General features: G+C 39.8%; 1 protein-coding gene across 5 annotated transcripts in view; it reads left to right on the top strand.

The window, feature by feature from the left end:
- The window catches only part of VGLL4 (vestigial like family member 4), a 151,532-nt gene that overhangs the window by 25,752 nt on the left and 100,594 nt on the right, over positions 1-25,186 (top strand). Inside the window, exon 3 of one of the 5 annotated variants that reach the window (XM_060023067.1) lies at positions 15,547-15,647. The exons of 3 other annotated variants lie outside the window; for them this stretch is intronic. The gene's annotated coding sequence lies outside the window, so the exon portion shown is untranslated. Of the gene's footprint in view, positions 1-15,468; positions 15,648-25,186 lie in introns of those variants that run through there. One more of the 5 variants, XM_060023068.1, reaches the window with a different exon arrangement.

Raw genomic sequence — 25,186 nt, 5'->3', positions numbered from 1 at the left:
CAAAAGTAGAAAGAAAAATTTATCTGCTTTTATCTTTATAAATGAAAATGAAAATAAACCAGCAAACCCAGACAGTAAAACCCCAAAGTGTGTTTTTTTAAAGTATAGTTTATTTACAATGTTGTGTCAGTTTCAAGGGTATATACTGCAAGTGATTCAGTTATATACTGAATATGTTTGTTATTATTAGAAAAGTAGCCATCCTTTAAAAGAAACAGCCTTGTAGAGGTTTATGTATTTCAGAAACATTTAGGGAAGTCAAACTAAGACCAGTGAACAAGAAAATTCAAAAAACGTAAAGAGTCTGTAAGCTTCTGGGCTCTGTGATAAAGAACCCACCGAAAGAAATTTGATCTAGATGGTTCTAATATAATTCTTCCTCTGGTGAAAGCAGTGAGGGAATTTACAGGATTTCATTCATTCAAAAAATATTATTGAGGGCCAAGTTTGTGTAGAGAACCATGCTAGATTTGAACAGAACACATTAAAATGTGTAAGACACAACATTTGCTTGAAAGCTAGCAAGAGATAGATGTTAATAAACAATTGTGTTAGTTTTCACTTGCTACTGTGACAATCACTGCAAACTTAGCAGCTCAAAATCCCACCTGTTTATTTTATTGTTCCCTTGATCTTAATTTGGTTTCTCTAAATCTTCCTGAATTAAGCAATTTTTGTTTTGACTGTAGTACTGTAGGTCTGCTTTTCCTTATTATTTTCCATCTCTCTGAGCTTTCAGAAGAATTTCAGAGATAAATCACAAGAAGCTACTTTACCTTTGTGTGAATAGACCATTAAAAAGATCTTTCTGTATTAAATTTTAAACTCTTTTTCCTCTAAAAATGGGTCAGTCTGGTTACCAAGGAGGTGGCCTTTTAGATAATTCAGTGTGAGGGCAGGCCCTGCTTGCCTTTGTGCACATCACTTTTTTGTGTGTTGTGTAAATATACACTTCATGAGCAAAAGGAAAGCCTTGTTAGTATTTGTATCATAACTGAGCGTATGCTCCATCAGCAGCCTTTTAACCAAACAGTAAATTATTCTTGAGACTTGTTGAAAACCCAGCTGCACTAACTGTAGAAGACTAGATGTTATTCACCTATTTTTCAAGAGTAATGAATTAAAATATAAAATAATTGTTAATTGTCCTTGACGTATATGCATAGATCATATTTAAAGAGTGAGTCAAATTTTGTTTTCTTCTGTGGGTTTGGTTATTTTTCGTGGTATTGAACCTGAATTTCAGTTGAGCTGTATGGAAGTCTCATTATTTGATATTCCCATTTCATATGTGTGGTGCAGATAAGTTTATAAATTAATGTCCTAGTATTAATAGCATGAAGGAATAGCATGGTGAAAGGTTATCAGTTAGAAGATAACCAATGAGTAAAGGAATTGTTTACATCTTGGAGGAGAGGGAAGGGTTTAAAAACGTTTAGTTTTACATTTAATTTGAATATTACTGGTTAATTTTGGCTGTCAAACCTCAAAACCATAGTGTCCTAGGTGAGGATTCTCAACCCCCTAAATTTTGCCTGTGGAGATTGGGATGGGATATTTCTATAATAAGAATGAAACTTGGTTTTTCCTTTATTAGATTTGTTTGTAAATATAACGATATTCATGTGCTGTGATGTTTTCACGCGAGACCACTGAGCTACTATTTCACAGCGCAGTGTTGTGAAGCGCCGGCATGTGGTGTTGGCATTTGGCGTATGTTTTCCTACTGAAATAATTGACACACAACAATTTTACGTAACGCTTTGTAATAGACGCCATGCTGCTGGTTGTGTGCCCCCTGGCAGCTCTCAGCCAATGGGAGCCTGCCTCCCGAGGTCATGCCCCTTCCCCGGTGCAGCCTGCAGGCAGTGACTGGTGGGTAAGGGGTGTAAAGGTCCAGCCAGCCCTCTTGCCCTGACTCCGAAGGTCGCTGTGGCCCCTGTGACTGCATTGAAGGCCAACTTCTCCCTCTCTAACTTCTTCCCTTCCCCCACGGGGATGATCCTGAGAGAACCCCCCCAGCAAACTTCCTGCACACTCTGTCCTCTCGGTCCGCTTTCTGGGGAACTCACCTTGCAGCAGACCTCTACTTCCCTTTGAGGACTTCTGTGCAAACAGATGCTAATTTAGGACCGTAGGACTTTTCTATATAGATAGGACTTTGATTATATCCTCTTGTTCTTATATCCTCTAATGCAGAGATACCCTAGCAGTGTTCCTGATGTTTGCCTCTCTATCCTCTGCTTGGATGTAAGAGTTTATTAGTTCACTGCAATGTCAGTTGTTAAACACTTAGAGGAGCTAGGGCAGTTTTATTATTGAGTGGAAGTCTACATTGCTGTAACTTTCACTCCTTGGACACATTTCTACTCCCAGCTACTTAGAACATTTAATCCTTGGAATTGTTCGTTTCCATCCTTGCAATATTTGAAGAAAATTATCACATTCCCTTTAAGTTTTCTTTCTAATCCTGAGATGCCTCGTTTCTCACTTATTTCGTATATGATGTGCTTCCTTTCTTTTTTCCCCCAGCTTTACTGAGGTATGATTGACAAAAGTTGTATCGGGACTTCCCTGGCAGTCCAGTGGTTAAGACTCCACACTTCCAATGCAGGGGGCGTGAGTTTGATCCCTGGTCAGGGAACTAAGATCCCACATGCTGCGCGGCCAGAAAAGTGTTTTTAAAAGTTGTTTATTTACTTGAGGTGTACAGCATCATGGTTTGATATATGTATACATTGTGAAATGATTACCACGATCAAGTTAATTAACACACCATCACCTCACATTGTTATCAGTTTTTGTTTTTTTTTGTTTTTTTTGGTGGAGTGAACACTCAAGATCTACCGTTAGCAAATTTCTAGTATATAATACAGTATTATTAACTTTAGTCACCATGTTGTGCATTAGATCCTCAGAACTTATTCATCTTTATAACTGAAATTTGTACCCTTTGACCAACATTTCCCTATTCCCTAACCCCCAACCCCTGGCATCTACTTTTCTGTTTTTTGTTTCTGTGTGTTCAGCTTTTTAATTTCTATTATTTACTTATTTATTTTTCTTCTGCTTTTATTGAGATATAATTGACGTGTAGCACTGTATAAGTTTAAGGTATACGGCATGAAGATTTGACTCACATACATAATGAAATGATTATCACATAGGTTGCGTAAACATCCATCACCTCATGTAGATAGAAAAGGAAAGAAGAAAAATTTTTTTTCCTTGTGATGAGAACTCTTAGGATTTAGTCTTTTAGCAACTTGCATACATAAGATGCAGCAGTGTTAATTATATTCCTCGTGTTGTACATTACATCCCTAGTACTTATTTATCTTATAATTGGAAGTTTGTACCTTTTGACTAGCTTCATCCAATTCCTCCGACCCTGACCCCACCCCCGCCTCTGGTAATCACAAATCCACTCTCTTTTTCTGTGAGTTTATTTCTTTGTTTTTGAAGTATAATTGACCTATAACACCGTGTTAGTTCCTGGTGCACAACATCGTGGTTTGATATTTCTGTATATTACAACATGATCACCACGATAAGTCTAGTTACCATCTGCCACCGTACAAAGATATCACATTTTTATTGACTCTGCTCCCCAGACTGTATACTCATACCTGTTTCTCATTTATTTTGTAATTGAAAGTTTGTACCTCTTTTTTTGATTGAGGTATAGTTGATGTATAATATTATATAAGGTTCAGGTGTACAACATAATGATTCACAATTTTTTAAGGTTATCTTCCATTTTTAATTATTATAAAATATTGACTGTATTCCCTGCATTGTACAATATATCCTTAAAGCTTGTTTATTTTATACATAGTTTGTGCCTCTTAATCTCCCTCACCTATTTCTCTCATTCCCTACCCCACCCTCGCCGGCAATCACCTGTTTGTTCTCTGTATCTGTGACTCTGTTTCTCTTGTTATGTTTGTTCATTTGTTCTGTTTTTCAGATTCCACATGTAAGTGAGATCATATGGTATTTATCTTTCCCTGTCTGGCTTATTTCAGTTAGCATAAGGTCCTCCAGCTTCTTCATGTTGTTGCAAGTGACAGGATTTCCTTCTTTCTTGTGACTGAATAATATTCATATATGTATTTATATAAATATATAATATCTCCTTTTCTTACATTAATATGTATTCATATATTCTCACTATATTTCTCACAGTAATATCTACAAATATAATGTATGTTAATATATAAATGTCTTACATTTTTCACATTGATATCATATATATTATATATACACACACATATATATCACATTTTCCTTATCCATGTGTCTGTTTACCGACAGTTTGTTTCGATACCTTGGCTATTGTGGATAATGCTGCGTTGAACGTGGCAGTGTAGCTATCTCTTTGAGATACTGATCATTTCCTTTGGGTATATACCCAGCAGCGGAATTGCTGGATCATATGGTAGTTCTATTTTTAATTTTGGGGGGAACTTGCATACTGTTTTCTGTAGTAGCTGCACCAATTTACATTCCTGTCAACAGTGCGCAAGCGTCCCCTTTTCTCCACACTCTTGCCAACACTTGTTATCTCACCTTTTTGATAATAGTCATCCTAACAGGTGACATCTCTTTGTGGTTTTGATTTGCATTTCCCTGATGATACAAAGGTGTAGTTGAGCACCTTTTTATATACCTGTTGACCAGTCATATGTCTTCTTTGGAAAAATGTCTATTCACCTCCTTTGCCCATTTTTAAATTTCGTTGTTGGTGGTGGTGGTTTTTTGGGTTTTTTTTGGCTGTTGAGTATTGAGTATCATAATACTAAATATTAACCCCTTTATATAAAGGGAATTATATAATATTAACCCTCGATATTAACTCATAATATTAACCCCTTATCAGATACATAGTTTGACTTTTTTTTTCTCTTCCACGGATTGCCTTTTTATTTTGTTGATTGTTTCCTTTGTTCTGCAGAAGCTTTTTAGTTTGATGTAGACTCAGTTGTTTATTTTTGCTTTTGTTGCATGTCCTTTCCATGTCATATCCAAAAAAATCATTGCCAAGACCACCGTCAAGGAGCTTATCCTTTATGTTTTCTTCTAGGAATTTTATGGTTTCAGGTCTTAATTTAAGTCTTTAATCTATTTGGAGTTGATTTTTGTATATGGTATAAGGGTCCAGTTTCATTCTTTTGAATGTGGATATCTAGTTTTCCCAGCATTGTTATTGAAGAGACTGTCCCTTCCGCATTGTGTATCCTTGGCACTCTTGTAATAGATTAGTTGAGCTGTATTTGCATGGGTTTATTTCTGGGTTCTCGATTCTGTTCCACTGGTCCTTGTGTCTGTTTTTATGCCAATACTATACTGTCTTTATTATTCTAGTTTTTTTGTTTTTTTTTTTTTAATGCTGTACGCGGGCCTCTCACTGTTGTGGCCTCTCCCGTTGTGGAGCACAGGCTCCGGACGCGCAGGCTCAGCGGCCATGGCTCACGGGCCCAGCCACTCCGCGGCATGTGGGATCTTCCCGGACCGGGGCACGAACCCACGTCCCCTGTATCGGCAGGCGGACTCTCAACCACTGCGCCAGCAGGGAAGCCCATTATTCTAGTTTTATAATATAGTTTGAAATGAGGAAGTGTGATGCCTCCAACTTTGTTCTTCTTTCTCAAGATTGCTTTGGCTCTTCAGGGTTCCATATAAATTTTAGGATTGTTTATTTTATTTCTGTGAAAAATGCCAGTGGAATTTTAGTAGAGATGGCTTTGAACCTATGGATTGCTCTGGATAGTGTGGACATTTTAATAATGTTAATTCTTCCAGTCCATGAATAGGAGACATATTTCCATTTATTTGTGTTGCCAATTTCTTTTATCCATGTCTTACAGTTTTCAGTGTACAGATCTCTTACCTCCTTGGTTACATTTCTGAACCCCTTATCATTCTTAATTATGTTCCAGCTTGTTTTTATTTTAAAATGTGGTTCAGACCAGGCCTTGTCACGGTATTACATTTTCCATATATACTGTTACCCCATTTGAAAACCTTTGCACAACCTGCGGTCTCTGCTTGAAGTACGCTTCTTCCCCATCTGAGTTGCTGGCTCCTCCTTCACGGTCAGTCTCCACCTTGAATGTCCCCAGGGCCGCAGTTTGACTTCCATGAGCCTGAGGCACGTTTGCTCTTGCAGGCGCCTGCCTTCCTCAAAAATGTTTTAAGAATTACATTTTACAACTGCTTTGGTATAAAGATGAATATATTGATATTATACATTAAAACATACTCTTCAAACTAATGGTTCATTTTTTCCTTCTGATTTTGAAAACAATTAAACCATTCTCATGGGCGACCCCTGCTCTGCCACACGATGCTACAGTACATAACGTATTTACCTCTGTAACCTCAGTATCTAGAGCAGAGCCAAGCTCATGAATGAATGAAGAAAGATACACTGGGCTCCAAGTCAAGAATTCTCTGACCAGAGTACATGAGAATTGGATATTTTGAAAATGTTTCAACCCGTATTAAGTTTTTATTATCTACCTAATACCTGCTCATTGTGGAAAGTCTGATAAATTCAGAAAAGTGGGAAGAAAAAACTCATAATCCGACCATCCAGAACATCACGTGTCTCTTCTGCTTTGTTTCTTCTCATCAGTTTTCTGTGCCTGCTTTCTTCTTTCATACGCTCACTGCTGGACGCACTCTCTAATACCCCTTTCCACTTAATATAATGTAAGCATTTTTTAACGTGAGGAAATGTTCCCACATACTTTAACGGTTGTATAATATGCCATCCAGTGCATGGGCCAAAACAGATGCTCCTCTATTGTTGGAGTTTAAAGTTATTTCTAATTTTTCCCTTTTATACATAATACTGCAGTGAATGTCATTTATTCAGGCAGCTTCTTCTTGCCTTTCCCCCCTTTTTAGGGTTATTTCTTTATGGTGAGTTCCCAGACATGAATTACTGGGTCCAAGAATGCATGTATGCTGTTATCACTACTTCTATCCTGGCTGTCCTGGGGTCTTTTCTTTTTCTTGTTTTCTTTCTTTTTTTTTAACTTTTCCCTGGCTCCTATCTTTATCACATAGAGCTGAATTTTCAGTTAAATGAATTTTTAATGGGTGGAATTAATACTTTGCTATTTATAGTTTATTGTTTCACACGTTTTAGTTTATTATTTCCAAGTAGGTATATAATTTTGAAGGTAGGATTTTATATTCTCAATTTTTCATTGTGCCCAGCACAGTATAGAATTCACAGTAGGTACTTAGTTTTGGTTGATTGGTTGAGAAGAAGAGAATTTTAGAAGGGGACCTAATGCTGGGGAAAGATGACACAGTTTTATTGCTGTCAGATCAGATTGTCAGTTCTAGACATATGAATTTGGAATGTATTCTAGTAATAATAATAATAGTAATAATCGACTCCATGGGAATGGATCATCTCGGAAGGAGAAAAAACCACAGCAGATGAGAACAAGGCAGGGGACAGAGCCCTGGGGAGGGGAGGAGGGCTGCTGCCCTCTACTGAATACCTGCTATAATGGTGTGAGCATTTCCACGTTTACTTCCCACCCATCCATCCATTCATCCAACAAATACTTATTGAAAGCTTATGAAGTGTCCGATGTCGTGCAAAGTAGCGAGATGGAGAGTATTGTCTCCGCCTGGCAAAGATTGGGAGAGACGGGGTGAGAAACCAGACTTGACAGATTCCACAGTGCATATCCTTTCCACTGGGCTGTTTCAGTGTAGGTGGAGATGATTAAATTGACTATTTGGAGTTCACCGTGCAAGTGTTATTTAGAATTTTGTTAAGGAGCTTGTACAAGTGCTGCGGATGAGGAAATAAAATTGGCTCAACGGTATCCACCAAGTCTGTGGCATCTTCCCGCTGTCCCCCTGCTGCCCTTCTGGGATTAGTCTTAGAATGTTACCGGAACCACGTTTTGGTCTAGTCTGCCCTGCAACAGGCTTGTCACCATGTCAGTCTGCCGTCTCCCCCAGGCGTCTTGATCTTTTGTGTCGTACTTTAAGCAAAATAAAATTTTAATTTTAAGTTGAATATTATTTTTCTTAGTAGGTGTAAATTTGGTAGTGTTTTGGGATATTTGATTAAAATACTGCTGTAGGAAAGAGCACACGGTTGTCATAGTAGGGAATACTTAAAAATAAGATGGCATTTCTTAGGAACATCCCTTTGCTGTGATTTTTTTTTTTTTAATGAATACACTTAAAATTTTTTGTCATGAAAAATTTCCAACATAAACAAGTAGGGAGAACATCATAATGGACTCTCTTATTCCCTTCAACCAGATCAGGATGAGATGCTGAGGATCAAAGCTAAACAAAAGCCGGTTTAAAAGGAAGAGAGTTGCCAGCGGGGAACAGAATTCCTGCTGAAAGATAATTAGTGCTTAGATGAGAATTAATACTATGTATCTTTGGAGTGAAAAATGCCATGATATTAAGGATTTAGCTATGGGTCTGAGCCATTTATTTGATGTGAATCTTTAAGGAGCCTCTGTTCTTGAGAACTACCATCTGAGAATAGTGGCTTTCATTGAAGCAAGCCCATAGAATTGTTGATTTAAATTGTCAACAATATGGCTTCAACATTAAGCGAAATTTTAAAAAATGACTGCCTGTGTATTCACATATACTCTACTCATTATAGCACTAAAAAAATTTGCAGTCTACTTTGTTTTTTGGATTCTAACAAATCATATGCATGGTCACTGATGGGAGTACAGATTAGCAGACTGTTCATACTTATTAATTCAGTAGTTCTGCTTTTAGGAATTTATCCTAAGAAAATAATCCGAGGCTTACACAGTGATGCTTAGGGTGGTATCGCATGATATAGAAAACAACCTAAATATTTAACAGTAAAACTATACATGCGGTATGACACTAATTCTGCCAGAAATGTGTCTCACATAGGTAAAAACTCGTGTCAGTTTTAGCTGTAGTTATCTTTTGATCCATAATATTGGAGACGCAGTAAGCCCCTTGTATCTGGAAACTCATTCCTGGGGAAATTTCATTGGTAATTCTTCTTATCTCTGTTTTTTGTTTTTCTTCTTTTCTCCTTCTGGCAGTTTTATTTTTCAGATGTTGGGCTTCCTGGACTGGTCTTCTCATTTTTCCACCCCGTTCTCCCTTTTTTCCTTCTTAACTTTTTATTTTACTTTCTGGAAGACGTTTCTCAACTTTATTTTCCAATTCTTCTATTATTTTTAAAACTTCTGCTATCATGTTTTTAGTTGCTAGAGCTCTTTTGAAAAATCACACCCTCTTTCAGGGCTGCTATATCTCTCGGGCAATTGATAGAGTATTTTGAAAATTTTCCTTCTTCTTGCATAGTCTTTGTGTCCTTGGGACGCTTTTGGGGTTTGGTTTGGCCTCTATCTTCCATGTTAGTGGCTTTCCTAAAAGAAATATCTGCATGTCTACTCATGGTTAAGGTCAGAGAAGAAATCACAGAGTTGAATAAAAGGTGGGGGGTGGCGGCTTGTACTCTGAGCCCCACTGTAGAGGGACCTCTGGGGGCCGCCTGTCTGTTAGGAGAACCTGCAGTCTCAATATAGTGGGTCTTTCATCTTGGGCTGGTCATGTCTCAGAGCTTCCCAGAGTTTAGAAGTCTGGCTGCTGGCATTCTGGAAGCCAAGAGGGGGACGTGTAATCAGCCTGCCAAGTGAACTTGGCTAGGTGCTCAGCTAGCACAAAACTGTGTCGTTTTATACCCGACCCCTTGTTCGCTATTCCTTTACTCTGCACTTTTTTTTTTTTTTTTTCCTCTAACTGTTGTGGCCTCTCCCGTTGCGGAGCACAGGCTCCGGACACGCAGGCCCAGCGGCCGTGGCTCACGGGCCCAGCCACTCCGCGGCATGTGGGATCTTCCTGGACCGGGGCACGAACCTGTGTCCCCTCGGACTCTCAACCACTGTGCCACCAGGGAAGCCCTACTCTGCATTTTTAAAGACAGCTTTATTGAGATACTTAGATTGATGTACCACACAATCGACCAATTTAAAGTGTACAGTTCGATGGTGTTAGAATGTTCCCGGGGTAGTATATTTGTAGCTTTGTGTAAATATACTTTTTTCTTTTTTTTAAATTGAAACATATTTGACATATAACATTGTGTAAATTTAAAGTATACAACACGTTTGATACATTTATATATTTTGATATGATGGCCATTGTAGTGACGGCACCTCTATCACATCACATAAATACCATTTCTTTTTTTGTGATGGGAATAATTAAGATCTAGACTCTTAGCAATATTGTATTATGATACAGTATTGTCTGTATTCACCATACTGTACATTAGATCTCTAGGACTTACTGTCTACTCGTTGCAAGTTTGCATCCCGAAACACCATCTCTCCTATCCCCCCATCCCAATCCCTGGTAACCGCTATTTTCCTTTCTGTTTTTATGAGTTTGCCGTTTTTAGATTCCGCAAGTAAGCGAATCCTGCATTTCTTCTGAGAGGACTTATTTCTTCCTGATATTATCTTATGTACTTGTGCACTGTCTCTGTCCCTCACAGGAATGCTAGCTCCTCAAGGGCTGGGACTTTGTTCACTGCCAAGCCCCGGCATGTAGAACAGCACCTGGTCTGTGGAGGCTCTCAACAGTGTATGTTATCACGTGGAGTTCTGCTTGGAAGGCTTGTATGGGCTTCCTTCCCTTTCCAAACCCCTCTGGACTCTCAGCTTTTGTCAGTGATTGCGAGGCTGCTTGTTGAAGTAGAAAAACGTTGAACTAATGATGGAGTTTTGGACTAAATATGTTTCAGAGGCCTGTTTCACTTCTTGCTCTGGCAATAACTGTGTTATTTATTTAATCTTTTTTGTATTCCCTTTTTCTTAGTGGGACTAATACCTGCTCTGCCTGCTTCCCATGAGTTGATCTTGTGAAAGTGCTTTAAAAAAGTATACAGTGCTGTTCTAACTCAGGGCATTTAAAAATTAGGAACAAATTTGTTGACAATTTTCAAGCCCTTAACTTTGGAAAGTTGGCCATTGTTACCATTGTCTATTACCATTGTTCATGGTAACAGAATAGCCTTGAAGGCAATTAGAACAAGTAATGTACAAGCTGAGTTCGTGAATAACAGCGTTGTCTCTTTGGGGATTAGGACAGGCGATGGAGGGAATATGGTGATAATACGATATTAGGAAGGTGATAATACAGTATGGGTCGAGAATATGATGTTTACCTCTTCAGTGGCCCAGTTTGTGTCGTTAACTTAGTGACAGCTGGCCCAGGAGGCAGCGCGGCGTTGCTCCTGGGAGCCGGCTGCAGTGTTGTTTGTTTTCCACCTGAGGTTAATTCACGTGAACTTGAAAATGTGTACTTTTTTTTTTTTTTTAAGTGGGATATAGGTGAATGGGATTCCAAGATTCCTTCTTTCCAAACTAATAATTATTATTTGGAATTGAACTCCCTGTCGAGTGACACTTACTAATTCGTATTGGTCAGTAAGCAGGAACCGGGAGCCTGAAGGCAGGTGTTGGTGCTCAGCTTGGTTTTCTCAGGCCTGGGGGGGATGGAGCGGGCCTGTCCCCGCCCAGGGCTTTTCTCTTTGCCTTGGCTGCACCTCAACTCATAGCTTATTATCTGTCATTGATCCACACAGAGCTCAGCTCTGATCAATCTGTTTATCACACTTAATCCTCATTCTCCATCCATTCCCCGTCAACAGCCGTCGTAGTTTGCTCAGTGTGTGTCCATGTGCTGCAACTTTCTTCTCTTCTTTCCCTTTTCTCTTTTGAGTCATTAATTCAACAAATATGTGTTGAGCATCCGTCCTGGGCTTGGCACTCTTTCGGGTACTGGGACACAGCAGCAAACACCCCCAAACCTTGTCCTCATGGAGTTACATGGACTGTCTTCCATCTGGGATGCCTCTTTTAATTACCTCCAGTATAAAGTAAAAGTATGTAATGAAACAATCCATGAATATCCTGGCTAAAGTTTATTGGTCTCTGTTCATATTTTAAAAAGTTAATTGCATGTGATAAATTTTTCTGAAAAATTAAGCTTTAATTCTTTGACTTATAATGATCCTGTGTTGACTTTTATTTATTTATTTTTTTCCTGCTTGGGTCAATGGTACTCAATAAAGAAGGATTTCTCTATTCTGGTAAAATGCTATCAAACAGCATTGTCAAAACCTCCACCCTGATCCGTCAGCAGAATCAACTTTGAGGCAAGAGCCTCCACCAGCCAAAAAAAATTATGGGGCTTCCCTGGTGGCGTAGTGGTTGAGAGTCCACCTGCCGATGTGGGGGACATGGGTTCGTGCCCCGGTCCGGGAGGATCCCACACGCCGCAGAGCGGCTGGGCCCGTGAGCCATGGCCGCTGAGCCCGTGCGTCCGGAGCCTGTGCTCCACAGCGGGAGAGGCCACAGCAGTGAGAGGCCCGCGTACCGCAAAAAAAAAAAGAAAAATATTATGATTTGCTGAACGCTTTGATGATGCTTAGTAATTTTAGCAATAAAGTATTTTTAATTGAGGTATGTACACTGATATTTTAGGCATAATGCTATTGCACACTTAGTACACTGCAATATAGTGTAAATATAACTTTTATGTGCACTGGGACATCAAAAATACTGTGTGACTCACTTTATCGCAACATTCCGTTTATTATGGCGGTCTGTAACCAAACCTGCATTATCTTCAAGGCATGCCTGCACTGTCCTTTCTGTGCATTATTTATTTGCATTTATCAATACTATTATTTTATTAAGACTCTTCAAGATTGTTGGCATAAGTAAGATTGGTCTACAATTTTGTCATTGTTTGCTGTCGTTCAGTTAGCTTTTTTTCAGCATTTGGAATTGATACTATGTTTGCCACACAAAATGAATAAGAAACTGTTACTTTTTCGAAATCATTCAGGAATAATAAAACAGTTTTCATGTTAAAGAAAGAAAGGAAGAAAGAAAGGAAGAAAGAAAAGGAAGGAAGGAAAGAGAGAGAAAGAAAGAAAAGAAAGAAAGAAAAAAAGAAAGAGAAAAGAAAGAAAAGAAAGAAAAGAAAGGATTTCCTCCCTCTACTGAATAGTGGAGATTTGCTGTGAAACCTGGCCTGGTAGAATAGATGAGAGAGTACTTGCTGTTATAAATTCAGTTCTAGGAGTAGTGGCCTGAGAATTCACTATGATATTTACCCTTTCTTTTTTTTTTTTTTTTTTTTTTTTTTTTTTGCGGTACACGGGCCTCTCACTGTTGTGGCCTCTCCTGTTGCAGAGCACAGGCTCTGGACGCGCAGGCTCAGCGGCCGTGGCTCACGGGCCCAGCTGCTCCGCGGCATGTGGGATCTTCCCAGACCTGGGCACGAGCCCGTGTCCCCTGCATTGGCAGGCGGACTCTCAACCACTGTGCCACCAGGGAAGCCCCTGCCCTTTCTTTTTCCATTAAGATAAAGCGCTCTGCATTCTCTTTTTATTCCTTTTATAGAATTTTTTATCGGTAACTTTTTCAGTAAATGTTTATAAATAGCTTTTATTTCTCATAATTGGCTGTCTGTGCAGGTCTGTGGATTATTAGAAAGTGCACAAATGAAGATGCTAGGGGACTTGGTTTCCATAGCAGTGTGGCTTTGAACCTGTTTGCTTCTCTGTGGTCTCACCCGTAAAAGGAAGGGGCTGCAGGAGGCTGTTTGCAAGGGTCTTGCTCTGCCAAGAAATTTAGCACAGCCTCAGCAAGGGAGCGATGATAGAGGTCAGGATGCAGATGACACTTCCTTGCGAAAGTTTGACAGGTGATGTTTGTACAAACTTTGACTTGGAAATCCACAGCTGTGCTGGAAAATTCATGGGGAAATATGAAAAATTTGCCAGGATATTGAATGAGAATGAAGATGTTTTTTAAAATAAGAAAATAACAGGACAGTAAAATTTACAACAAGAAGAAAAAAACACTAAGTAGAAGCATATGTTTTCTTCTTGAGCTATTTTATTTTTTTTGAAATCCCGTTCTCTCTTTTTTTTTTTTTTGGCTGTGCTGTGTCTTTACTGTTGCATATGGGCTTTCTCTAGTTGTGGCGAGTGGGGGCTACTGTTCGTTGTGGTGCACGGGCTTCTCACCGTGGTGGCTTCTCTGCTGCGGAGCCTGGGCTCTAGGTGTGTGGGCTTCAGTAGTTGTGGCCTGAGGGCTCAGTAGTTGTGACTCAAGGGCTCTAGAGTGCAGGCTCAGTAGTTGTGGTGCACGGGCTTAGTTGCTCCGTGGCATGTGGGATCTTCCCGGACCAGGGCTTGAACCCGTGTCCCCAGCATTGGCAGGTGGATCCTTAACCACTGCGCCACCAGGGAAGTCCCTTCCTGAGCTATTTTAATGCTGAGAATACAGTCTTAGAAAATCAAGTTACTGCCTGGATGCCTGAAAGATCTTTGCATCCTAAATTCCTTTGAAGTTGACCTTCTAACTTGAATTCTAGTTTTGTAGCATTTTTGCTCAGTAAAGAGGACCTTTCCATGGGATGACAATTTGAAGCAATTACAAACTTTGAGAAAGTACAAACGTTCTTGTTGGTTTCCTGATTCCGTAACTGCTGCATGGTACTGTGTGGCACTGGGAATCTTAAAGAATTGAGAGTAATAGGGAGAGGTTGGTAAAAAGGTTCCAGCTTTCAGCTATAGGATGAATAAGGTCTGAACATCTGATGTGAAGCATGGTGACCGTAGTTGCTAACTCTGTATTGTATAATCGAAATTTGCTAAGAGAGTAGAACTTAAATGTCCTCATTAAAAAAAAAAAGATATGTGAGGTGATGGATGTGTTAATTAGCTGCATGGGGGATCCTTTCACCATGTACATGTATATCAAATCACCACTGTGTACACTTTAAATATCTTACAATTTTATATGTCACTTATACCTCAGTAAAGTTGAAATAGAAATAAATAAATGAAAGAATTTAGAAAACTTGCCAGGAGAGAAATCTTTCTCTGCTTTGCAGGAGATATGCAAATGGCAAAAGGCGTTTCATGTACGTGGCAAACAAGAACAGGGATTTGGCAATTTTGCGACACAGTTTAATGCCATGGTAGAGCAGGAAGTGGAAATTGAAAGAAGGATGAAGTTAATAAAAAAAATAATAGGGACTTCCCAGGTGGTCCAGTGGTTAAGACTCCACGTTCCCAATGCAGGGGGCCCAGGTTCAATCCCTGGTCAGGGAACTAGATCACACATGCATGCTGCAACTCAGACCCATTGTAGCCAAATAAATAAATAAATATGTTAAAAAATTTTTTAAAAGTAGTTGGATTGGTGAGTATCAAGAACTTTGCCAGAATATTAGGCAAATAACCTATTCTTTTTTAAAAAAATGCTAGGCATTTTGAAAACCTATTTTTAAAAGGAGTGTGGCTGGGATGCTGGGCTCTGAGCCAGGGTCTGGCTGCATAGAATTTTCCCAGTTGAAGTTTAAAAAAAAAAAAAAAAGTGAATTTTTAGATTATATATTTTCAGAATGCATCTGTTTGGGAAGCTTGTTACTGTGTAGAATATATTCTCTATCTCTTTGCACCTCCAGCGTGGTCCATGGTGTCACCTGGGAGCTTATCAGAAATGCAGCATCACGGCCTTCATAGCAGGGCTACTGATGGAGAGACTGCATCGTGACCACTTCCCTGAGTGAGTCCTGTGCGTGCTCAAATTTGAGAAGCACAGCTTTACACCAGGGTAAAATGTTCTCTTTACTTCCACATTTTCTTTTTGGGGGCAGCAGGAGAGGAGACTCAACGGTATTTTTTTTCCCAGCATGAGGTATAATTGGCCAAAATGTATATATTTAAAGTGTACAGCGTGATGATTTGATATCTGTATACTTTGTGAAATGATGACCACACTTAAGTTAATTAATACATCCATCACCTCACTTAGTTACCACTTAAAATTTTTTTTTTTACATATTCTTATTGACCTGGCAAAATGGTATTGCAATGGTTTTCTTAAAAAAAAAAAAGTTTGATATGTTCATGTGAATGTCTCATTACTTCATAGAAACACTATTTGTGCTTGAGGCCAGATTGTAATCTTAAGGACAGGGGCTCTTGCCACGATTATTCTCTCTCCTCCGCGCAGGGCAGGGGCTCATTAATATCCATGATGGTCTGTCCGTCAGGGGGCTCCAGGGACAGTAAGTTTTATTTATATTTATTTTTGTCTAAAAAAGAAAGTGAGCTTTGCTAATATGAAATATAGATATTGATGACATTACTTATATGTACTTTTTAAATGAATATACATATTTGGGGTATGAATGTTGGACACTTTTAACGATGGGTCACTTGATGAAATCAAATCCAGGTACTAACCATGTGTCTGCATCCTGAAAGGGACCATGGGATTCAGGTAAATTAACATGTTCTCTGTTAACAGAGTTGAGGATATTTGAAAATGATAGCATTTTAAATGGGAAGGAACCCAGACTTTCCTTATTTTCATATAAAGAAACTGAGACCCAAACAGTAGAATTACTTTCCTAAGGTTATAATACTGGGGAGTAGGACAGAAGTTTTCCAGCCTATACTTCAGTTTTCTTTCCATTGTTCCTTTGGCTCCTGAGTGTCTCCCAGGGAACCTAGGGGTTACGTGCCGGTGCCTCAGATGCCAAGTTGTGGACAGAAGGAGGAAGGGCGATAGGAGGGGTGTCAGGTAGCCTTTCTCTAATCTGAACACTTTTACTTGATCTGTTTTAGAAACAGGCTCTCACTTTTGCACATAGTTCTTTCCTGAAAACTCGTCTTAACAGACTTACCTGCTGGAAGAGGGATCCTGTTTTCCTATTTAGGTTTAAAGATGCATGCCAGAATTGATATATTCAAAAGAATGTTATTCTAAACATTACTCTAGAATCAAAAAATATTACAGTGATACTGTCACTGTTTAAGACATTTTTGAGTTGCCTTGGGAAAGAGTTTATAAAATGCACCAAAATAATCGATTTTATTCATATGTGAGCTCTGTTTTGTAACTGCAATTGTATTACCTGTCTTAGCCACCCCTTTCATTCACACCACTTATATATATGTATAGTTATATTTGATTAAAGAAATTTTTACACCACTTATATTTAAATGATTAGGTATTTCTTAAAATTCGAATTGTGCCTTCAAAGGACATTTTCCATCAGTTAAATGGATGCCATTAAAAAGGAAAGTCATAGTAAGGATTTCCAAAGCGTTTTGAACAAAGAACATTCTGTCTCTGATTTGCTTTTTAGAAAACATTTAATTAAATGCCTGTTTATTCCAAGGATGTTCTAGGTGCCATGGCTACAAAGATGGATCATATTTGGTCCTGCCCTTGAGGTGCACACTGCCCCGCGAAGGAGAAAGAGATGTTTAAATACAAATCACAATTTAGGGATGATGCCCTTGCTGTGTTGGAGGATAGTTGGAAGCCCAGAGAAAGGAGGGATTGTTTCAGCCTGATTGGTACTGAGTCAAGGACAGGGTGTGGGGTCGGTGGAAGCGACCAAGTGGGGAAGAAATTGTAGGTAGAGGAAACTGCGTGAACCTGGCATGAAGTCGATACAATGCATGGGTGTGTTTGGAGAAGGCTGGGTAAGGTCGTCTGACTAGAACACACAGGCGATGGGGTTGATGGGAATTGAGTCCTGAGAGCAGTTACCCCCACTGGAAGGTAAGCTGTGTGGGAGCAGGGACCTCGGTTGCATCCTTGCTACCTGCCAACGTGCCTGGTGTGTAGCAGCGCGTCAACATGTGTCTATTGATTTAATGGGAAGATTGTTGCAATTAAATTATGAAGATACTTCACTTTTTGCTGAGGTCTTTGGACTTTATCCTGTGGCCATTGAAGGTTTTTTATGAGGCATATGACACGTTGAAGTGTGGTTTCAAAATGTAACTCCACTAGCGGGATAGATGGGGTAGAATTGTCCTTCTCCAGTGTTTACCTGAAGAGCGGTTCTGGTGCAGCGGGCCTGGGGAGTGCCCATTAATTTGCATTTCTGACAAGTTGCCAGGCGGTGCCCATCGTGCTGGTAGCCTCGCTTTTAGTAGCAGGGGGAGAACGGATGGGATCGTTTCAGTAAGGAAGTTTCCAGGAGCCGTAGTGAGCACGATACATTTAGAAATAGCGGTTCCTCTAAGACTGTCTTTGGGATTTAGAAGAGGAGAGTGCAGCTGTTTTGATGTTTAAAATTCTGTCTGCCTTCAAAATACTGCTCTCGAGTTTGGTTTGTTTGTCCGTCTGTCTGTACGTGGAAGAAATGGATTGTTTCCTGTGGCTTAAAGAGAGGAAGTTGAGGCTCTCACGAAATGTGTCAGGAAGGTTCCCTGGTTGTAAGGAACCTTTGCAAATTGAAGAATGAGGAAAACACAACCAAAGTGATAACGATATTTAGAGAGTTTTGAAGGAAGTGGCGTTAAGGAAGATTTCGAGTTGGCTTTGATGTTCGGTCACTTTCCATTGTCTTCTATACATTCGTTTGTGATACAGCGAATTAAGTATTTGTGGCCCTTCTATGTGCAAAGTCTCTATACCGGTACTAGACAGAAGTTACAGAAGTGAATCAGTAGATCCTGAATGATGGTATAGCGTAGCAGGGAATATAAAGCAATCGGATTAATGAAAAACTGTGTGTGTGTGTGTACACGTTATATAGATATATAAATAGATCTGTCACTTTTTACTTTTATGTCAGGTCAAAAGGAACATGAACCATAAAAAGAAGACAGATAACATGTTATGTAAATTCAGAGGAAAGAGAAGGAACGATTATCAGGAGACTCACTGATCTCATTTTGCTCCTTGTTAGTCATTGAATGAAGTCCAAGATGTGGTGCCTGTCACTCAGAATCTCACTCCCCTGGCTTTAGCCAAAGAGAAAAGTGAAGATTAGACGCTCAGTTTAGGACTTTGTGAATATGAGAGGCTGCAGGGTACTAAGACGTGTCAAGGATGCAGTGTGAAGTAGGAAACTGTGGCCCAAAGAGAGTCAGGCTAGAGATGTACAATTTGTGTGCCCTCCCCTTTGAAGGGGTTGTTGCGCGAAGTGATTACAACTGCTGAGTGAAAGACTGTGGAGACAGGAAGAAACAGACGAGGATAGATCTTTGGAAGAGATCAGCTTCGGGTGTGTCAAGTGAGGAAGTGGGATGAGGGAAGGACTTGGGAAGGCACGGGTACCGCAGGAGAGCATCGCAGAGGCTGCGAGGGGAGTTTCATCAAGCAGGCGGTTAGCAGTCTTTACTGCACAGAGAGGTTAAGAGGACAGTGAGAATTAAAGAATATGTTGTTAGTGATTTATGAGAATAAATGAATTTCTCATAAATCTCTACAAACAGTAGAGTGGTAATAAGTAGAAGTATAGTAGCTTAACATTTTGTAAGTGACTAGTATTGCAGTGGATTTCTTTTGTGGGTTTGGTGTTGTGGAGCCGTAGAAACTGTAGGTTTATAGTTTCCTGTTGATGACCTTTTATAGCTGAGAGGTCTCCTTGACTCTGGATTCCAAACTTGTTTTGAGTGTGAGTGGTAGTCATGCCCAAATATATGTTTTTGAAAATCTTACATGGAGGCCAAAAAGCTTAGAGTCACTCTTGACTCTGGTTCTCTCACAAACTGTTTGCCAGCAAATTCTGTTGGACCTGCCCGCTAATAAATTCCAAATCTGACCTCATCCCACTGCCACTGTTGCTGCCAGCCTAGTCCACAGACACTCAGATCTTTTTGTTTTTGTTTTTGTTTTGCGGGACGCGGGCCTCTCACTGTTGTGGCCTCTCCTGTTGCGGAGCACAGGCTCCGGACGCGCAGGCTCAGCGGCCATGGCTCACGGGCCCAGCTGCTCCGCGGCATGTGGGATCTTCCCGGACCGGGGCACGAACCCGTGTCCCCTGCATCGGCAGGCGGACTCCCAACCACTGTGTCACCAGGGAAGCCGAGATCTTTTTTTTTTTAAAATGAGCTAGAGTCGATGTACAACATTATGTAAGTTACAGGTGTACAGTATAGTGATTCACACTTTTTAAAGGCTATAGTCCATTTGTAGTTATTATAAACATTGCCTGTATTCCCTGTGTTGTACAGTATATCCTTATAGCATATTTTATAACTAATTGTTTGTACCTCTTATTCCCCTCCCCCTATTTCACGCCTCCCCCTTCCCACTGGTAACCACTAGTTTATTCTCTACATCTGTGAGTCTGCTTCTTTTTGGTTATATTCACTAGATAGTTGTATTTTTTTAGATTACACATATAAGTGATATTATACAGTATTTGTCTTTCTCTTTCTGGCTTATTTCACTTAGCATTATACCCTCCAGGTCCATCCACACTGTTGCAAATGGCAACATTTCATTCTTTTTCATGGCCGAGTAGTATTCCTCTCTCTGTGTGTGTGTGTGTGTGTGTGTGTGTGTGTGTGTGTGTGTGTGTGTGTGTGTGTATCTCACAGCTTCTTCATCCATTTGTCTATTGATGGATACTTAGGTTGCTTCCATATTCTGGCATTTGTAAATAATGCTGCTATGAACATTGGAGTATATGTATCTTTTTGAATTAGTTTTTATTTTTTTTCCAGATAAATACCCAGGAGTGGAATTGCTGGGTCATATGGTAGTTCTGTTTTTAGTTGTTTGAGAAACACTCATTTCTTTTTTTTTTTTTTAATTAATTAATTTATTTGGCTGCACTGGGTCTTAGTTGTGGCACAAGGGATCTTCATTGTGGCATGAGAACTCTTAGTTGCAGCATGTGGGATCTAGGTCCCTGACCAGGGATTGAACCCCGGCCCCCTGCCTTGGAGCGCCGAGTCTTAGCCACTGGACCACCAGGGAAGTCCTGAGAGACACTCATTTCTTGCTTGGGTTATTGCAGAAGCTTCCCAGCTGCTGTCACTACTTCTAACCTTTTTCCCTTTCAGCCTATTCTTAACTAGAATAGTGATCCTTTAAAAATGTAAATCAGGGCTTCCCTGGTGGCGCAGTGGTTGAGAGTCCGCCTGCCGATGCAGGGGACACAGGTTCTTGCCCCGGTCCGGGAAGATCCCACATGCCGCGGAGCGGCTGGGCCCATGTGCCATGGCCGCTGAGCCTGTGCGTCTGGAGCCTGTGTTCCGCAACGGGAGAGGCCACAGCAGTGAGAGGCCCGCGTACCGCAAAAAAAAAAAAAAAAAAAAAAATGTAAATCAGAGGACATTGGACTTGTTCAGGGTGATATGGCCGTAGACTAAAAATGTAAATCTGATTATGTCACTCCTCTGTTCAAAAACCTTCCAGTGGCTTTCCATCTCATGCAGAGGTAAGAGCTGATGTTCTTATATAACCTCTAAGCTAAGCTGACCTCCTTACGGTTCCTGGAAAGCTTGCCCCCTCTCCTGCCTCAGGGCCTTTGCACTTGCTGGTCCCTCAGACTGCGTCCTCCCTTCCTTCAGTCAGATGCACCTTCTCAGAACAGCCTTTCTTGTCTCCTGCCTCCCCCCGGCCATAATCTGTGACTGGACTGCACTTTTATGCTTTATTTATCTTGTTTCTCTCTCACTTCGTTACAATGTATGATCCATGAGAACAGGGATTTTTTTTTAACAGTTTGAGGAATGTCCTTCATATTTTATTTTTTTAATTATTATTTTCATTGAAGTGTAGTTGATTTACAATATTGCGTTAGTTTCAGGTGTATAGCGTAGTGATTCATTTTGTTTTGGTTTGTTTTTGCAGGTTATATTCCATTGTAGGTTAATACAAGACATTGGGTATAGCTCCCTGTGCTGTGCAGTAAATCCTTGTTGCCTATCTGTATTGTGTATAATGGTTTGTATCTGTTAATCCCATACTCCTAATTTGTTCCTCCATCCCTTCCTGTCCCCTTAGGTAACCATAAGTTTGTTTTCTATGTCTGTGAGTCTGTTTCTGTTTTGAATATAGATTCATTTGTATTATTTTTTAGATTCCACATGTAAGTGATATCATATAGCGTTTGTCTTTCTCTGTCTGACTTACTTCACTAAGCATAATATTCTCCAGGTACATCCACGTTGCTGCAAATGACATCATTTCGTTCTTTTTGGTGGCTAATATTCCATTGTATATATGTACCACATCTTAAGCCAGTCGTCTGTTGATAGGCATTTGAGGTGCTTCCGTGTCCTGGCTGTTGTCAATAGTGAGAGCAGGGATCTCCGTCTTGTTTTGTTCACTGTAGAATCTCCAGTGCCTGGGACAGTGCCTGGCCCAAGGTAGGCAATCAGTGACACGTGCGGACTGCAGGAACGCCGTCTCTTTCTCCCCTCACTGCTGGTGCGTGGGTGGGTTGGATGGGCGGGATGTGCGTGGGCAGGACGGGGCTGCTTTCCTGGGACAGCATCCTCAGTTCCTCCCTCCTCTGCAGCTGCTCAGCTAGCGCTTCCTGCCCGCATAGAAGTTACTCATCCTCCAGGCTGCAGGCTGGCAGCGTGCTGTGAATTGGCTTTGGCAAAGTTATAGGCGCATGAAGGCATGTTGGGATTTGAATATGGTGGAATTTTAGAGTAAATGAGGACATTCAAATCTCTTTCATTTTGGTAAGCAGTGTTTGGAACTTTATTTTGGAATTAACCATATGTATTAACAAAGGTAAGGGGAGACATTCAAGAAAACCTCCAATAGTCACTACAGAGGGCCTGCATCCTGAAAGAAATGCAGGAAGAGGCTGCCCGGCTTGAGGATAACAGAATGGGAACATACTTTGGCTAATTGGGGCCGTGACTATTTGTTGTTTGGGGTCAGTTTTGTTTTCTGAGCGAGAATTGAATGGATTGCGGGGATCTGCGGCTGTATAGATTGAACATAGAAGAAGCACACTTTGGAAAAATCTCAAGGATTAATGTTTATTCTCTTCCACTTATTTCTGGTGAGAACTGTGTTCTTTTTGAGGAAATTGTTCCTGTCATAACCCTTGACAAGCCTGTCTCTATCTCCTAAGTCTAGACCAGTGTCTCTTTTATGTGGGAAGCGTTTCACCTCTGGGCATATCAGAAACCCCTGCAGGAGTTTTTACCAATGACACTGTGTGTGTGTGTGTGTGTGTGTGTGTGTGTGTGTGTGTGTGTGTGTGCGTGTGTACATGTATGTCTTCAGAGATTTTAATACAATACACTTCTGTATCTTCTAGGTAAGAGACAAATGACAGAAAAGAAACCGATATTAGGGATTTAAAAATATGATTACAAGTTTATTGTCATTTGCTTCTTGCACATTCATTGAAAATTAGAAGATGTATAAAAAACAATCACAGAAACCACCTGAAGTCCTCCCTCCTGCTCACAAGATAACTTGTTATTAGTTTCGGTGTGCAGGCTTCAAACATTTTCCCATACAAGTGTATAATATATCGCAAAAATAGAATAATATCTAATGTAGTAATATTTATCTGTTGTTAGCTAGATATACAATTATATACACTGGTCATGAAACGAAAATGGAATCATACGTATATAAACAAAAATGGAGTTACACCATAGATACTGCCTGCTTTTTTCACTTAGAATTATTGTGAACATTTTTCCATATCACTAAATATAGATCTACATTATCATTTTAAATGACTACATGATATAGATGTAAATTCATTAGTTTATAAGTTCAGGTCGTTTTCGGTTTTTTAAAAGTTATAACAGTGCTATTATGAATATTTCTGTGTTACAGACATTGCTGTGTTTCTTATATATGCGTTTTTTTAATGGCAGTTCGCTAGATATCTGATAGGTATAATCGTTTTTCTTTAAATAAAATACTAAGACCTGTGGTCACACACTTTTTTCCTCTGATTTGTGAAGATGTTGCCTAAGTATTAACAATAAGATAGAGAAACCTAGTTATATTAAGCTGTACTTTAAAAGAATTGCGAATATTGGGAAAAAATACATGACGTTGGAATTGTCGTAGAAAATTGGGAGAGATGGTTGCTAGTTATCAGTATGTGTTGGCTTAAGCCCATTACCTGCTTTATATGCAGCCCTGGGCTAAGGTAATTGATCTTCCCAGGGATGACCTGCTTCAAGCGTTCCAGTACGTCAAAGGGAGGCCGAGTTATCTTGTATAGTTATGAGTGTTTATTAAAGTATTTGTTCTGTGATTGTCTTACAAGTAATCGAAAATTAATTATTTACACTTGGTAACTTTCAGTTAGCCAGAGCATTTACTTAATACTCTTGTTTCTCCCAAACTTCAAATAATTAGGAGTTTACTGAAATTTCTTCTTACATTAAAACTACACAGTATAGGTAAGTCTGTGTACGTCTGTGTTATTGAGTTGAGATGTTTAGGTAATTTAAATTGACAAGAAGTGAAAATGTTTATCTTGATGAGATAACACTAATTTTTAAGGAATCTGTTTCTAAACATTACACCATAGATTTCCTTGGCAAAATTCCACAAGCAAACAGAATTTCAATTATGAGGTAACTTACTCTCTGGATTCTGATGCATATGACTTCTCTGTTCAGACAGGTCCTACCAGTTCTCATTTTTCTCAAACACACTTTAAAAACGTACCTAGTAAATAGTATCAATGCTATGTGGGTTTTTTGTTTGTTTTGATTTTGCTTTGTTTTGGTTTATTTCAGTTGCTCCTGGGAGCAAGGGACAAAGGAGTCTAAAGGAGAGAATTAAGGGGATGTGATAAAAAAGTAAAGAATCACTAGTGAAGAAGTGTCAGATCCCAGGAAGCAATAACCCCATTCTACCGGCCCGTTCTCTTCTGAAATATTGTGTTCAGTTGTGCACTGTTTTTAAAAGAATGTCAGTAACAATCTAAACTCGCATGAAGAAGGAAATTAAATGGAATGATGTAGGGTTAAGGCTGTGAAATCCTTTTTCTTCTCCAGAATTGAGAGAAGAGCCAGCTGCTGAATGACAAGTACCCTCATTTTAGATGAAGGATGAGGCTTATCGGTATTGCTCCAGGGGACCCCACTAGGATCTGTGGGCAGAAACTCTAGGAGTTGATTTTAGTTCCCTGAAAATAAGAACTGTCTAACATGAAGAGTGGTCCAGCAATGAAATAACAGGCTCCCAGGTGAGAGAGTGAGCCCAGAGCTAGAGCTGAGAAGGGACCACCATCCACAGGTCTTCTGTACCGTGATTTTTTTTTTTTTAATTCAAACAACCGAGCTGATTTTAATCAGATCAGAAAAGCAATAGCACACTTAATGTTACATGTTGATGGG

This window comes from Delphinus delphis, chromosome 10, assembly GCF_949987515.2.
Source record: "Delphinus delphis chromosome 10, mDelDel1.2, whole genome shotgun sequence".
Taxonomy (NCBI): domain Eukaryota; kingdom Metazoa; phylum Chordata; class Mammalia; order Artiodactyla; family Delphinidae; genus Delphinus; species Delphinus delphis.
Note: the sequence above shows the minus strand (reverse complement) of the source record. Positions and strands in the feature narration are given on the sequence as shown.